A 17109-nucleotide genomic window follows, 5' to 3' on the forward strand; every position below is an offset into this window, starting at 1 on the left:
AGCCTACTAAAAATAATTATGACATCCTTGAGGGCATCCTAAATAGACCTGAAGAGGTAAACAAACAATGCAAGGCGAGGAAGCTCAAAAGGGATGAGGCAGATTACCTTAATGGGAGAGTGTTTACTTTTGCCAAGAGGTTTGATCATTTAATCAGGCAAGACACAACTACAGGAATGAGTAGAGCATCTTCGATAAGTGAGAAGAGTACAACCTCAACTAGTAATATATCTAGTAGTAGGGACGAAGACCCTGGAGAGGGTACTGCACATCAGTCCAATCCTTTTTTAAGGGAGGTGTGGAGGATCAGAATGGGCAACAAAGATGTAAACACAAGACCAAGGGGAAAGGATCCAGAAAAACAAGAAGAGGGTGCAGAGGGGGTAAACACACTAGGGGAGAGGTATGGCATGCAAACAAGGTCTTGAAACAAACAGAAATGAACGAGGGAACAATGTTGGATGTAAAGGTTATCAATCTGTCCAACAAAATACTAACAAGTAGAATGATCTCTGCTTTACATTGAAGCATGAGTTTTTGTCCAGTTAAAATATATGATACTGTTGACATGACGGTGGATTTGTATAGATTTGTAAGACAGTTGAAACAAAAAAAAATTCTAAGACAAATGTATGAATAAAGAGAATGATGAACGTGAAATGACATCTGAAGTGTGTTCGATTGCGGATATCAAAAATACAGAACTTTTATTATCAATCACAGAGAGTGAGGAAGACCCTGTCAAAATTCACAAGTTACTACAAGATTTAGAGCTAAATTATGACTTTAGTGAAGACAGTGGTCTCAAAATGAGGTCCAGGTGGGCACCACAATTGCACACTGGTAACAGCATTGATGTGTTTCATAAATTGGTGCTACAGGATTTTAATAGATGGGAACAGAAAATGAGCAGAAACAAAAAGAAATCATGTGAAGGATAATTTAACCTCACAAGAGAGGGTCGCCCTCAAAGAACTCTCAAATGATCGCAATTTAATCATTAAAGAAGCGGACAAGGGGGCTGTATGGTGGTGATAGGGAAGGTGGACTATGACATTGAGATACTTACGCAATTGATTGACGAGAGATGTTATGCCAAACTATATGGCAATCCCATACCAGTGATTACTAAAAACATCAATGATCACTTAAGGGAGTGGTGTGATTTGGGTTTGATGAATGAAGAAGACTACAGATACTTGGCAGTTGATCGCCCCAGGTTCCCGTGTCTTTATATTCTACTGAAGGTGTGTAAGGAACTTTTTCCTCTGGGTAGACCGATGATTTCGGTGATTGGAGGACCAACAGAGAAATTCTTGCAATTTGTAGATGTCTACCTGAGACCCTTCATATCAAATCTACCCTCTTATATTAGGGGTACGAAGCATATCCTCAATATGCTATGAGATGTGAGGTGGAAGCCGGATATGACACTGGTATCATTTGCTGTAGTCTAACTTTAGACAAATATAAAACATGCAGATGGTATACGAGCGCTTAGACATTTTTTAGATAAAAGACAGATTGAACTCATGGCACACTCAGATATGTTAAAAGAGGTGGCGCAACTTATCTTAGATAACAATGCATTTCTTTTTACCGGTGAATGGTACAGACAGGTTTCTGGGACCGCGATGGGATCCAGGTTTGCGCTGTTTTTACCAACCTTTTTTTGGGGTGGTTCAAGGCAGTGCAAATCTGGGGACCTCGCGGCTGTTAGACTTGGCATCTTTTGGCGTGTTTCCCCTGAGTTTTTGTTTTCTGACCTCCCGGTTTTTGCTGGTGTAATGATTCTGCACACTTTTCTCATTGCTGATCAGTTGTAAAGTGAAAGTGCTCCTGTAGTAAAATGTGTTATGGATTGGTGTTTCCATGATTGGCCTATTTGATTTATGTGTCAGTCCCTAGTAAAGTGCACTGCGAGTGCCAGGGCCCATAAATCAAATGCTGTAGGTGGGCTGCAGCACTGGATTGTGCCACCCACGCAAACAGCCCGTAAAGTGTAACTCTGGACTGCCATTGCAGAACCTGTGTGCAGCCTGGGGCTCCCATGTCGACTTGGCAAGTGCACACACTTGCCAGTCCCTAAACCTTCACTTTGCTACATGTTAGTTGTAATGGTCTACAGAGCTCCTCGGGATCCGGGTGGCGAAGAATAGAGTTCCACCTCCAGATCGCCTCGGGCTCCAACCTGTAGGTTACAGAGCCCAGAGGGGATCAGGCGAGGGACAGGGAAAGGGGAAGGGTCAGCAGGGAATTGATCCTGAAACGAGAAAACAATATAACAACCAAACAATATATATATACCAACAGTCTACTCTCTGTTTGTCTCGCTAACGCCAGAGCTACCACACCTGTACTTCACAGTCTTCTCTCTGTAAGCATCGCCATGAAATAAGCACCATCGTACAAGTAATAATACAGTCTACTCTCTGTGAGTCTCGCTAATACGGAGAACCCCTCAACCTGTTCTCTACAGTTGGCTTCTCTGGGGGTCTCGTTGGATCGAAATAATAATTAATTGCCTGACCACGGTTCCCTAGCGATCCTACACTAGGTCTCTCCCTTCCTCCATAGATGGGTGATGTCCTGGGTCTGTTCCCGGGGTGATTCGGCTTCCGCGGTGTAAACACCGTCGCCTGGAGTTCCTACGTTGTAGCGCTCCTTCCCCTGGGATATCAACGCGCTAATGAACGCTCCTATGTGCCTCTTTCCCTGTAAATGTTCAGGCCATGTCTCGAGCTAGATATTCAAGTCCTGCCATCATTCGCACCATCGTGCGTACAAATCAAAATGTGGTTGCCTCCCCCTCGTGACTACACACCGCCCTGCTGGGATATTAACAGGCGCGGCTGTGCTTCTTTAATGGGTCCTCGGAAAAGACGAGTCAATGAGATCCGCCCGGAGGGCGCTCCCTCGGTATCTCAGCCGAGATACGGGTCTCTCACCTTCTCTCCCTTCCTCCAGTTGTAGGCCTGTAAATACTCTCCCCGCCTGGTCGCCAAGCTCCGAGGGACGGGGAAGAGTACTCCGCTGTCTTTCCTTCGGATGCGCCGTTCCGTGCCTGCTTCGCCGTGGACGCCGAGCTCCAACCAACGAACAGGGTAATTCCTGGAATTCAAAATAACGCACGCCTCCTTACGTGCGTGACGGCCTTATGTAGCCGCCCACTTCCTGGTTCTAGGGTGGTTGGGACGTGTAGTCCTGAGACGCTAGGTAGGCACCTTGGAACCTGAAACCTCACAGTAGGTCCTCTCCCCAAGCGCCTCCTAGAGCCAGGTTTCTCCGGATGCTTGCCGTAAAACCTCCTAACCGCTGCAGGGGCATGCTCCGCGTCAGCAGGTTCCCAGGAATCCTCCTCCCCCGAGTACCCTTTCAAGGAAACCAAAAACCACAACCGACCTTTCCTGTACTTGGCGTCTCGGATGCAAGCCACTTCATACTCCAAACCCCCATCCACCCATACTGGGGGGGGGTGGCCTTCTGGTGGTCGTCAACGCCGGTTTCAGTAAACTGCAATGGAACACGGGGTAAATACGTAGAGATCCCGGCAACTTAAGCCTGTAGGCCACAGGATTAACTTTTTTCACCACCTGGTAAGGGCCTATGAACCTCGGGTGGAACACACTCCGCAGTTTAAACCGTATATAACGGGTGGATAGCCACACATGGTCACCCACCTGATACTCCAGACTCGCTCTCCTCTTCCGGTCTTCCCATGTTTTGTACTGCAGTTTAGCCTTCATCAACGCCCCCTGCGTGTGCTTGTGAATCTTGCGCAATGCTTGTAGCCTGGAATGAACCGCCGGTTGATCCCCCAGATTCTCTGGCCATGACACGGGTAAGGTTTTCGCCTCAAAACCGAAATTGGCCTTAAATGGAGACCTTTTTATTGAACTATGCCAAGCTCCATTATAAGCCAGTTCGGCCATCCACAGCTTGGATACCCAAGAGTCCTGGGCGTGAGCCACGTAGCATCGTAAATACTGCTTCAGTGTTTGGTTCAGACGTTCGGTCTGCCCGTCCGACTGGGGGTGAAAACTGGTAGACGTGGCCGATTCGATCATCAGGGCCTTACACCACGTCTTCCAAAAACTGGCCACGAATTGGGGGCCCCGGTCTGACACAATCACTCCTGGTAACCCATGTAAGCGGACCACATGGGACAATAACAGTTGCGCCGTTTGAGCCGCCGTGGGCAGGTTGTGGCAGGGTATGAAATGCCCCATTTTTGTCAAGCTATCTATTACTACTAAGATAGCTGAATGCCCGCCATCCTCCGGTAGTCCGGTGACGAAGTCAACGCTGATTGTTTGCCATGGTTGGTGAGGAGTGGGTAGAGGGAGTAACAGTCCTTTTCTCTTCCCTCTTTCGCTCTTATTCCTGGCGCATACGTCACATGCCGCCACCCACAGCCGGATGTCCTTTTGTATGTTGTTCCACCAGAAATGTCTGGCGACTGTCACCCTTGTCTTTTGCATCCCGGGATGACCTGCCAGCGGTGATTCATGACACCATTGAAAGGCCTGGCGTCTTAGCATCTTCGTTGGGAGGAACAACTGTTGCCCTTGAAAGGGAAGCCCGTCCTTGAGGCTACGGTTCGGAGCTCCTAGCCTCCAAGCTTCCCACCTTTCTGCCGATTGGCTGGCTTTTATGTTCGTCAAGAAGTCCTCTGCCCTCACCACACAGATGACCTTGTCCGGGTGGATGATTGGCAGAGGCGCTGGGGTGATGCATCCCTCCGTTAGGTTCTGGCGGCATAAGGCGTCTGCATTCCGGTTTTCGGTGCCTGGGCGATAAGTGATGATGAAATCATACTCGGCAAAAAAGAGGGTCCATCTCATCTGCCTTGGAGTTAAGTGGCGTGCCGTCTTTAAATACAGTAGATTCCGATGATCGGAATAGACCACTACCTGATGTTGCGCCCCCCACAGGTAATGACGCCATTCTTGAAACGCCCGTTTAATTGCCAAAAGTTCCTTTTCGGCAATCGTATAGTTGCGTTCTGCCTTGTCCAGTTTCTTCGACAGGTACGCCACTGGATGTAGCCGACCTGTCTCCCTGTCTCTTTGGGACAGAACCGCCCCTATTGCTTCTTCCGATGCATCTGCCTCAACGATGAACTGCCCATCCGCTTGTGGGTGTCGAAGGATGGGAGCTGTCATGAAGCTGGTCTTCAGCGCCTCAAACGCCTCCGTCGCCTCTGTCGTCCACCGAAAAGGTACTCCTTTCCTTAGCAGTCGAGTTATGGGAACCGCTGTTAGGGAAAATTCATGTATAAATCTGCGGTAATAGTTCGCAAATCCTAGAAAACACTGTACTTCCCGCACTGAACGGGGAATAGGCCAGTCTCGTATGGCTTGTACCTTCCTCTCCGACATGCTCAACCCTTCTGGTGTTAAGATGACGCCCAGAAACTCCACCGTGGTGACCCCGAACTCACATTTGCTGAGTTTGCAGTACAAGCCATTGTTCCTCAATTTATCCAAGACTAGTCTAACATGCGTGGTGGGGTCCCGCTTTTCTGCAGAGTATATCAAAATGTCGTCTATGTAGACCACTACTATGATGTCCATGTACTCTCGCAGTACCTCGTTTAAGAAATACTGGAATGCCGCCGGGGCATTACACAGCCCAAACGGCATAACCAGATATTCGTACAAACCAAACCTGGTCTTAAAAGCGGTCTTCCACTCGTCCCCCTGCCTAACCCTTACCAAATGGTAGGCCCCTCTGAGATCTAAATGTGTATACACCACTGCACCTCTTACTTGATCCAGTAGGACACTGATCAGTGGCAACGGGTATCTGTTTCTTACGGTATTTTTGTTTAGGTTTCGATAATCGCAACAGGCACTCAATTCCCCGTTAGCCTTCGCTATGAAAAAGAGTGGCGAGGCAGCAGGGGAACGAGAAGGCCCGATAAACCCCAAAGCCAAATATTTGTCCAGATACTCTCTTAAGTGGCGTGTTTCGGGATCGGACAAGGCATACACCCTACAAGACGGGACTACTGCTTCGTCTATCAGATCTATCCTGCAGTCAAAGGGTCTATGCGGTGGCAACCGTTCCGCCTGACTCTTATTAAACACATCAGCATACTCTTCATACGCCGCAGGCAACTCTACGTCTTTTTCAGCTGCTGTTGCCAAGCGAAAAGGACCCGCTAGCGCCAGGGCCTGAGAGTGTTGCTCCTTTAAACAACCGTTGATACACTTTTGTGAGTCAAAGCGTACGGTTCGGTCCCTCCAGTTAACGGAGGGGTTGTGGCTAACAAACCAAGGCATCCCCAATATCACCTCGTATTGTGGCGCGGCTATGATGTTGAATTCTATGAATTCCTGATGTTGTTGATCTCCTTCCTTCATGGTCATTTTTAAATCCCCTGTGTGCATTGTGATGTTACCTGACTTGAGAGGTTCGCCATCTACAGCCAGAACCTCCTCCGGGGATTCCCTAGGTACCGCCTTAATTGATAGAAGACCAACCAGTCCTCTATCTATGAAGTTCCCGGTGGCCCCCGAGTCCAACATGACTAGTACCTGGTGCTCTTGCCCCCCTACCTCCAGTCCCGCGGTTAGCACTATATGTGCTTCCGTGGCAGTGGACTTAGTATTGGCTAAGGACGGGATCCTCCATACTGTGGTCTCCGGTGGAGAAGAGGAAACCAGCTCTGGGGTGCTTTCTGCTGTTAGCTGCGTGGACACTGCCGCTTTCTTCCCTCGAAACGGTATCCCTGTATTTTTTGGTTTAGAAGGGCATTCGCGAACAAAGTGCCCTCTTTTACCGCAGTACATGCAGAGCCCTAATGCCCTCCTGCTTTCTCTTTCCGCTTTGGTTAGTGCTGGTCTCACGGCCCCCACCTCCATAGGTTCCGTATTAGTGGACACGGGGTTTATCTCTCTCCGCGGGGTTTTATTAACCATCCCACTCCCCTTGTACCTATCACCACCTCGTTCCGCCAATCGGCCATCTAGTCTCAAAGCCAAATTCATCAATGCCATACAGGTTGCGGGTTGGGGGTCTATCTGCGCCACTATGTCTTTTAGCTCCTCGCTCAGCCCTTGATAAAATAACGACATGCGTTTTTCTTCCGGCCACGCCGCCTCGGCCACTAATCTATTAAACGTAGTGAGATAGGTTACCAAATCAGTCTTCCCCTGTCTTAACGTTAGTAGCTCTTTGTCAGCGCTGAACGTAGTCGTGCGTCTGTCGAACACCCCCTCAAACGCTATCCTAAAGGCGTCCCAGTCGGAGAGTACGGCGTCATTATTCCTGACTAAGGGAACCGCCCATGATGCGGCGTCGCCTATCAAATAAGAGATGGCGAACGCCACCCTAGAATGATTGGTGGGAAAAGACGAGGGTCTGCAAGAGAAGTGTAATAACACCTGTGTTCGGAAAATCTGTACCTTTTGTGGGTCACCCGCATACCGTTCTGGACTGGCCAAAGAAATGGGAGGGGGTACGGACACATGTATCTGTTGCCCGACAGGCGCGGCTACATCAAACGGATTGCACGACAGCCTGTCTACTCTGTCCCTCAATGCTGTTGCCTCTACCCGTGAAGCCACCAGTTCTTGTTAAACCAATGTCAATGCCTGCAACACCTCTTCTAACGAGGTCATCCTCTATTCTGCCTCCCCCCCCCGGACCGGGAGGAGCACCAAACGTGGGTGCGTTATTCTGTTATGGTCTACAGAGCTCCTCGGGATCCGGGTAGCGAAGAATAGAGTTCCACCTCCAGATCGCCTCGGGCTCCAACCTGTAGGTTACAGAGCCCAGAGGGGATCAGGCGAGGGACAGGGAAAGGGGAAGGGTCAGCAGGGAATTGATCCTGAAACGAGAAAACAATATAACAACCAAACACTATATATACCAACAGTCTACTCTCTGTTTGTCTCGCTAACGCCAGAGCTACCACACCTGTACTTCACAGTCTTCTCTCTGTAAGCATCGCCATGAAATAAGCACCATCGTACAAGTAATAATACAGTCCACTCTCTGTGAGTCTCGCTAATACGGAGAACCCCTCAACCTGTTCTCTACAGTTGGCTTCTCTGGGGGTCTCGTTGGATCGAAATAATAATTAATTGCCTGAACACGGTTCCCTAGCGATCCTACACTAGGTCTCTCCCTTCCTCCATAGATGGGTGATGTCCTGGGTCTGTTCCCGGGGTGATTCGGCTTCCGCGGTGTAAACACCGTCGCCTGGAGTTCCTACGTTGTAGCGCTCCTTCCCCTGGGATATCAACGCGCTAATGAACGCTCCTCTGTGCCTCTTTCCCTGTAAATGTTCAGGCCAAGTCTCGAGCTAGATATTCAAGTCCTGCCATCATTCGCACCATCGTGCGTACAAATCAAAATGTGGTTGCCTCCCCTCGTGACTACACACCGCCCTGCTGGGATATTAACAGGCGCGGCTGTGCTTCTTTAATGGGTCCTCGGAAAAGACGAGTCAATGAGATCCGCCTGGAGGGCGCTCCCTCGGTATCTCAGCCGAGATACGGGTATCTCACTTTTGTGAGTTTCTCCAAGGGCTTGAGGTGGAGCTTGCCCCCTGTTCAAGATGTCTCAGGAACAGCAAAGACTTCAATCTCGACGCCGTCTACGACGCCACTGCCGACTCCGTGTCCTGAAGGCCCCGCAGAGGGCACCGCCGCAATGCTGCACCGCGACCCTGGTCTCAACGACGACGCCTGCTGACGCTGCCACTGAGCCGCTGCTCGCACCGCGACCCGTGGGCACCGCACTCCGTACCGACTTGCTTTACGACGACACCTTGGTATCCTCGACGTCGGCACTCCATGCCGAAATCGACGCCACTGCTTGCACTGTGGTTCAAGGGCACCGCTCATAAAGTTACATGATGCACCGCCCTCATCCTGCACTGTAGCCTTGGCCTACCAACATGGGTGCCATCATCTCCAGTTCGTCAGCTGACAACAGCGCGTTAGCAACGCTGCTTGCACCGTGACCTGCCAGCACCGTGATGAGCACCGCCTTCATCTCACACCGCGACCTTGGTCTCACTGACGATGCCTTCTGATGCCACCATTGAGCCGCTGCTCGCACCGTGACCAGAGGGCACCACACCACTGCACTTCGCACCGCAGCACCTGATGCCTGCCGACACCAGCGCTCCTGACTTCAACAGAGAGGAGTTCGATCTGCAACGCGTGTGACTTTGAGGGCCTGACGACTCCTGCACCGACCTCCGTAACCGACACCTGCAGACGCCATGTCTTTGGAAACTCAATGAGAAGTCATCGATGATCTGCATTTCTAAAAGGTACTGTTGCGAGTCTTCCCGACACCGTAGCTGGCCCGTGATGCAGCGGTCAGCCAGAACTGTTTGGATTTGTTTGCTCACAATGCCGTAATAGCCCCGGACGGAGCTATCGACATCAAGGAACTGTTTTTCAAGAATATTTTGATAACTGAAGATCTTTTAGTACTGTATTGTGGATTTATATCGTTTTGGTCTTGTTTCAAGTATATAAAAATATTGGATATTTTTGTAAACTGGTGTGGAGACCTCTTGTAGTGCTTAAACTGTATTACTGTTTGTTATGTGCAAATGCTTTACACACTGCCTCTAAGATAAGCCTGACTGCTCGTGCCAAGCTACCAAGGGGGGTGAGCAGGGGTTATTTTAGGAGTGTAACTCCCTTATCCTGACTAATAAGAAGGGTCCCTATTTGGACAAAGGTGCAAGCCCTTGCTAATTAGAGACCCCATATCTAATATTGGTGGCAGCGGTAGGATAAGACTTGTGTTTGCACTTGACTTACCGTGATCGGTGTGCACTGCTACCATATCGCAGACCATTACGTGCCACATACTGCTTCTTTTTCTTTTTTGACCTATTTTTGAGCTTGCCAGTTTAAACTTGCTACTTCATCATGCCTGAATCAAGAGCATCATCTGTTGCATCCCTGGAAATTGCCTTTGAGGAGGATAGGTTGGAATCCTACAATGTGAAAGAATCGAAAGCGATTTGCAAAAACCTGAAAGTCCAAGTCAGAGGCTTCACTAGAAAGGACGAGCTACAAAAGGCGCTGAGGGCCTGGGTAGCAGCCAGACATGCCAGCGAGCAGTCTGGTGATCTCAATGGAGAGGCAGAGGAGCCTAATTCTAGGGTGGATGTGCTTTTGGGAGGGGGGAACCCTCCAGGCAAGGAGCCGTAGCTTGTCCCCAGAGGAGCTGGAGGACAGGTGGTATGCAAGGAAGGTAGCAACTGAGTTAGAGAAGCTCAAGCAAGCCATGGAAGAGAAAAGAATGTTGTTAGATTATGAGATCAGAATGGAGGAGCTGGATCAAAGGAGTAGACCCAGCTCAGATGGTGTCAGCAATTCATCAGGACAGGCAGACAGAATTGTACACATCCCTAAGAATGTGGGCAGAGAGTTCAAAAAGGGGATAACATACAGAGGTGGTTTCAGGTTTACGAGGCAGCGATACACATGAATGGGGTCCCTGAGAAGAATTGGGGAGCAGGATTGTGGCCTCTGTTTCCAGAGAAAGCCAGGGATACTTTGACAGCTTTGGGTAAGGTGCTTAACCTCACCTATGCTGATATGAAGCAAGTCCTTCTCACTAGGTATGGGCTCACACCTGAGAAGTACAGGGACCAGTTTAGGTCCAGTAAGAATCCTGAGGCCAACACTTGGTTGGAATGTGTAGATATGTTTTGCAGGTCACTGGATGGCTGGGTGACAGGCAGTAATGTGACAGATTTTCAGGGTCTCTACAATTTGATTGCGTGGGAGCACTTGTCTAGTCTATGTTTTGCAGATCTGCGCCAGCACCTAGTTGATAGTTAGCTGACTGACCCACGAAGCTTACTATGGAGGCGGACTGCTGTGTGAGTACCAGAATCCACAAGAAGGTGTTTGGGGGAGGCTCAGCCAAAGGTGAGCAGTGTCCCCAGCAGAAAACTGGGGGAGGGGGGCAAGGGTAAAGCACAGGAGTTCTCTAAAGGGCCCCAAAATAATACCCAGGGTAAAGGTTCCCATACCCCATGAGATAAGAAGAAAGGGGTCTCTACAGGAAAGCCTGCTGAGACCGCACCCCGCAAATGTTTTTCATGTGACCAGGTGGGTCACCTGAAGGGAGACCCCAGGTGCCCAAAGGGGACACAGCCACCCACCGGTTGGCAGACCAAGGTGTTGGTTAGTGTAGCGCTTGGGGAGGAGAGGTGCCCACAGGTGGGTGGGGATCCTGCAGAAATGACCCTCGTCTCACTAGGGGCCAGTGAGATGGTCCCAGGAAACCAGTTGCCCCCTAACACAAAGAAATACAGCACCTGGGTGCCAATCAATGGGAAAAGGGTAGAGGCTCTCAGAGATACTGGAGCCAGTGTGACCACAGTCCGGTGTGACCTGGTCTCTGAGAAGCAGGTAGTCCCAGGGGCATTCCACCAAGTAGTTGCTGAGGACAACCCAGAGCCCAGTGTATGGTGGTGCCGGTTCCCTTTGAGTGGGGGGGGGTATCAGGTCCCTTGAGGGTGGTTGTGAGCCCTACCATATCCGTAGATTGTCTGCTAGGTAACGACCCGGAGCAGACCTAATGAAAGGATTTTGAGATCAGGTCTCATTTGGAGATACTTGGGTTGCCAGAGTGGGCATGCGTGTCTACTCAGTCCATGGCAGTCAGAATGGGTGATCAAGAGGATTTGGAGCCTGAAACAGTGGCCCAAGTCACTGCCAAGAGAAAGGGCAGGGGGCGCGTGAAACCAGCCCCTGAGGTTTTCACGGACGGGAGGAGGCTGACCTTGAGGGGGGCGCCCCGGTGCCTAAAGGGGAACAAGTAGTCGAGCTGGGGGACATCTTTGAGCTGACCCATTGGCAGCAAGAAGGGGGTCCCACCAGGGAGGAATTCTGCAGGGAGCAGAAAGATTGCTCTACTCTGGTAGGTCTGCGGTGGCAGGCTGCAGACCAGACAGCTGGTGATCAGTCCGGATCACATCTGATCTACTGGGAGAATGGTCTCCTGCATAGTGAGCCTAAGGGTGCTGAGCCTGGGTCAGCCTGTGTGCTGGTGGTACCCCAATGCTTCAGGACATTCCTTCTGGGTCTGGCTCATGACGTGCCTTTGGCAGGACATTTAGGGTGGGACAAGACCTTTAACAGGATTGTCACCCACGTCTTTTGGCCCCAAATGTGAAGGCAGTCAGATGGACACTGCAGGTCTTGCCAAACTTTCCAGGCAAGTGGCAAGAGTGGGAGGAAGGTCAAAACTCTTTTCCAACCTTTTCCAGTTGGTTGAACACCCTTTGAATTGACATTGTGGGACCACTGCATCCCAAGACAGCCATGGGCAACAGGTACATCCTGGTCTTGATGAACTATGCCACCTGGTACCCGGAGGGAATCCCTTTCAGGACAACGACGGCGCAGTGGTGAGTCGGGTGTTAATGGGGATCTTTTCCCATGTGGGGTTCTCCAGAGAGGTGGTTTCTGACAAGGGGACAAATTTCATATGCAAGTATATAACATCCCTGTGGAAGAAATGTGGTGTAACCTACAAGTTCACCACTCCTTACCAGCCACAAGTTAATGGTCTGGTGGAGAGATTAAACCAGACCTTGAAGGGCATGATTAAGGGTCTAACAGAACCCATGAGGCGTAAGTGGGATGTCCTCTTGCCATGCCTTCCCTTTGCATACAGGGAGGTGCCTCAGAAGTCTCTTGGGTTCAGTCCCTTTGAGCTCCTGTATGGCCACCCTGTCAGAGGACCTCTGAGTTTGGTGAAGGAAGGCTGGAACGCAGCTCCCAGGAAAACTCCCCTGGATGTGTTTAGATACATGCTGGCCTTCAGAAACCAAACTGCCCTCTTCAGGAAACTCGCTCAGGCAAACCTAGGAGCACGCCAGGAAGAAATGAAGAAGTGGTATGACCAGAATGCTACTTTGGTCGAATTTCAACCTGGGCAAAACGTGTGGGTCATGGCCCCAGTGGAACCTTGTGCCATGCAGGACAGGTGGACAGGACCATTTGAGGTGGTGGAGCACCAAAGTAACATCACCTATCTGGTGGATTTGCAGACTACATGGAACCCTTTGGGAGTCCTCTAGGTGGACCGCCTCAAGCCCCACTTCGAGAGGTCCGAAGTGAGCATGCTCTTGGCGACAGATGATGGGGTGGAAGAGGAGAGTGAGCCTCTCCCTGACCTCCTGTCTACCAAGGAGCATGATGGGTCAGTGGAAGGTGTGATCCTGTCCCCTACACTGACCCGGAGCAGCAGGGGGACTGTTGCCAGTTATTGGGACAGTTCGCCCCACTTTTCTCTCTGACTCCAGGTGTTACTCACTGGTGTACCCATGACGTGGACACTAGTGACAGCCCTCCTGTAAAGCACAAGATTTACAGATTGACTGACAGGGTCAGGGCCGGCATCAAGGAGGAGGTTTCAAAGATGTTGGCATTAGGGGCGATCGAGCCCTCCAACAGTTCTTGGGCCAGCCTAGTGGTCATGGTCTCAAAGGCTGCTGAACCCAGTGCCCCTCCAGAACTACGGTTTTGTGTGGACTACCGTGGGCTCAATGCCGTCACCAGGACTGACGCACACCCCATGTCCAGAGCTAAGGAGCTCATTGATCGGTTGGGAGCTGCCCGGTTCCTCAGCACGTTTGATTTAACGTCTGGGTACTGGCAGATTGCCTTAACCGATGGGGCCAAGGAAAGGTCAGCATTCTCAACTCCAGAAGGTCATTACTAGTGATGCCTTTTGGGTTGAAGAATGCCCCTGCCACCTTTCAGAGGTTGGTCAACCAGGTGTTGGCTGGACTGGAGGATTTCAGTGCCGCCTACTTGGATGACATTGCTGTGTTCAGTTCCAGCTGGGAAGAACACTTGCAGCACCTTGGTAAAGTGTTGAGGTCTCTGCAAGGGGCAGGCCTTACGATCAAGGCCAGCAAGTGCCAGATCGGGTAGGGTTGTTTGGTGTACTTGGGACACCAGGAAGGAAGCGGCCAGGTGGCGCCCCTATAAACCAAGATTGACACCATTCTGGCTTGGGAGCCTCCCAAGACCTAGACAGAGGTGAGAGCCTTCTTAGGTCTCACTGGGTACTATAGGACGTTTGTTAAGGGCTATGGCACCATTGTTGCCCCCTTAACAGAGCTGACTTCCAGGAAGCAGCCCAAGAAGGTAATCTGGACTGAGTCCTGCCAGAAAGCTTTTGATGCCCTGAAGGCAGCCATGTGCACAGCGCCCATGCTCAAGGCACCTGACTTCTCCAAGGAATGTGTCATGCAGAGTGACGCTTCAGAGCATGTTGTGGGAGTGGTGCTCTCACAACGGAACGAAGAGGGCCTGGACCAGCCTGTAGTCTTCCTTAGCAGGAGACTACTCTCCAGGGAACAGAGGTGGACTGTCATAGAAAGGGAAGTTTTTGCTGTGGTCTGGGCACTGAAGAATCTGAGACCATACCTGTTTGGGACTCACTTCCAGGTTCAGACAGACCACAGGCCCCTCAGATGGTTGATGCAAATGAGGGATGAAAATTCAAAACTGCTGAGGTGGTCCATCTACCTATAGGGAAAGGACTTTACGGTGGAACACCACCCTGGCAAAGAACACACCAACGCAGGTGGTCAGTCCAGGTTCTTCCGCCTTAGTGAGGAGTACTCCCAGGAGGTGGGGTAGTTCTCTCTACTTTCAGCTGGAGGGGACATGTGTTAGACTTGGCATCTTTTGGCTTGTTTCCCCTGAGTTTTTGCTTTCTGACCTCCTGGTTTTTGCTGGTGTAATGATTCTGCTCACCTTTCTCACTGCTGATCAAAGGTAAAGTGCAAGTGCTCCTGTAGTAAAATATGTTATGGATTGGTGTTTCCATGATTGGCCTATTTGATTTATGTGTCAGTCCCTAGTAAATTGCACTGCGAGTGCCAGGGCCCATAAAGCAAATGCTATTGGTGGACTGCAGCACTGGATTGTGCCACCCACGCAAACAGCCCGTAAAGTGTAACTCTGGCCTGCCATTGTAGAGCCTGAGTGCAGCCTGGTGCTGCCATGTCGACTTGGCAAGTGCACACACTTGCCAGTCCCTAAACCTTCCCTTTGCTACATGTTTGTCACCCCTAAATTAGGCCCAAGGTACCCAAATGGGCAGGGTGCATTGTATGTGAAAGGTAGGACATGCCCTGGTGTGTGTGTGGCATGACCTACTAGTGAATTACAGCCTATTTCATTTTTCACTAATGCAAGGCTACCTGTCCCCATAGGCTAGAACTGCAGTTTGATTATAACATCTTATAATCCTAACTGACCCAGGGAACATGGTAGAAATTTGAGCTTAGTATGGCTGAACTCAGAATGATAAAATGCATCTTTTAGTGAAGTTGGTTTTAACATTCTGTGTATGAAAATACCACTTTTAGAAAGTAGGTATTTTCTTACCTAACCATCCAGCCTGCCTCTGCTAGCTTGTGTATTGTCTGTCTGGTTTGCGAGTGACAGGGGCTGGGGAGACTCCAGGAGACAGGGTAAGTCAGCACAGGTCTGAATAGACCTATCTGCATGTAGTGTGGTGGGAGGAATAGCACCTGGGCCTGAATAGGGCTGTGCCTGCCTTCCACAATGTTGTCTCCACCTCCTGTGGTGTGTCTGAGGACCGTGGCCCACACTGACAGAGGAAGAAGGTGCACACTGGCAGAATGCAACCAGAACTGGTTTGAACTAGGTACAGGACCCTCTGCCTTCAGGGACAAAGGATTTGCTGGTATAAATATTGGGGCCCAGACCCCTAAGACTTCTGAACTCTTTTGGATCAAGAAGACTGCCAAGAAGAAGAGCTGGAGAAGATTTGAGGAGGAACTACCACTTTGCTGTGTGCGTTGCTGTGTTGACCTGCAGTGGCTACTTCTGTCTTGGGCAGTGAAAGGACTGGACTGAACATTCTGCAATCTACTTTTGTGAGTTTCTCCAAGGGCTGGAGGTAGACTTGCCCCCTGTTCAAGAAGTCTCAGGAACAGCAAAGACTTCAAGCTCGACGCCGTCTACGACGCCGCTGCAGATTCTGAAGGCACCATGGGGGGTACCACCGCAACGCTGCACCACGAGCCTGGTCTCACGACGATGCCTGTTAACGCCACCACTGAGCCGCTGCTAGCAACACGACCTGTGGGCACCGCACTCCGCACCGCCTTGCTTCATGACGACGCCTTGGTTTCCCCGACCATGCCGGAATCGACGCCGCTGCTTGCACCGTGGTTCGAGGGCACCGCTCGTAAAGTTACACGATGCACCGCCCTCATCCCGCACCGCAGCCTCGGCCTACCGACACTGGTGCCATCGACTCCAGTTCGTCAGCCGACGACAGCGCGTCAGCAATGACGACGACGCTGCTTGCACCGTGACCTGCCAGCACCATGACCAGCACCGCTTTCATCTCACACCGCGACCCTGGTCTCACCGAAGATGCCATCTGACGCCGCCATCGAGCCGCTGCTCGCACCGCGACCTGAGGGCACTGCATGCCGCACCACTGCTCTTCGCACCACAGCACCCGGCACCTGCCGATGCCAGTGCTCCTGACATCAACAAAGAGGAGTTCGATCTGCAACACGTGTGACTTCGAGGGCCCCGACCACTCCTGCACCGACCTCCGGAACCACCGCCTTCGGACACCATTTTTTTGGCAGCTCAACGAGAAGTCATCGAAACCCTGAATTTCTGCAAGGTACTGTTGCAGGTCTTCCCGACACCGTAGCTGGCCCACTACGCCGCAGTCAGACAGAACTGTTTGGATTTGTTTGCTCACAACGTCTTCATAGCCCCGGACGGAGCTATTGACACCAAGGAATTGTTTTTCAAGATTATTTTGATAACTGAAGATTTTTAAGTACTGTATTTTGGATTTTTATCTTTTTTTTCCCAAGTATATAAAAATATTGGATATTTTTCTAGACTTGTAGTGCTTACACTGTATTACTGTTGGTTATGTGCAAATGCTTTATGCACTGCCTCTAAGATAAGCCTGACTGCTAGTGCCAAACTACCAAGGGGGTGAGCAGGGGTTATTTTAGGAGTGGAACTGCCTTATCCTGACTAGGAAGAAGGGTCCTTATTTGGACAAAGGTGCAAGCTGTTACCAACTAGTGAC

This window comes from Triturus cristatus, chromosome 2_1 (genome assembly GCF_964204655.1).
Source record: "Triturus cristatus chromosome 2_1, aTriCri1.1, whole genome shotgun sequence".
In the NCBI taxonomy this organism is placed as follows: Eukaryota; Metazoa; Chordata; class Amphibia; order Caudata; family Salamandridae; genus Triturus; species Triturus cristatus.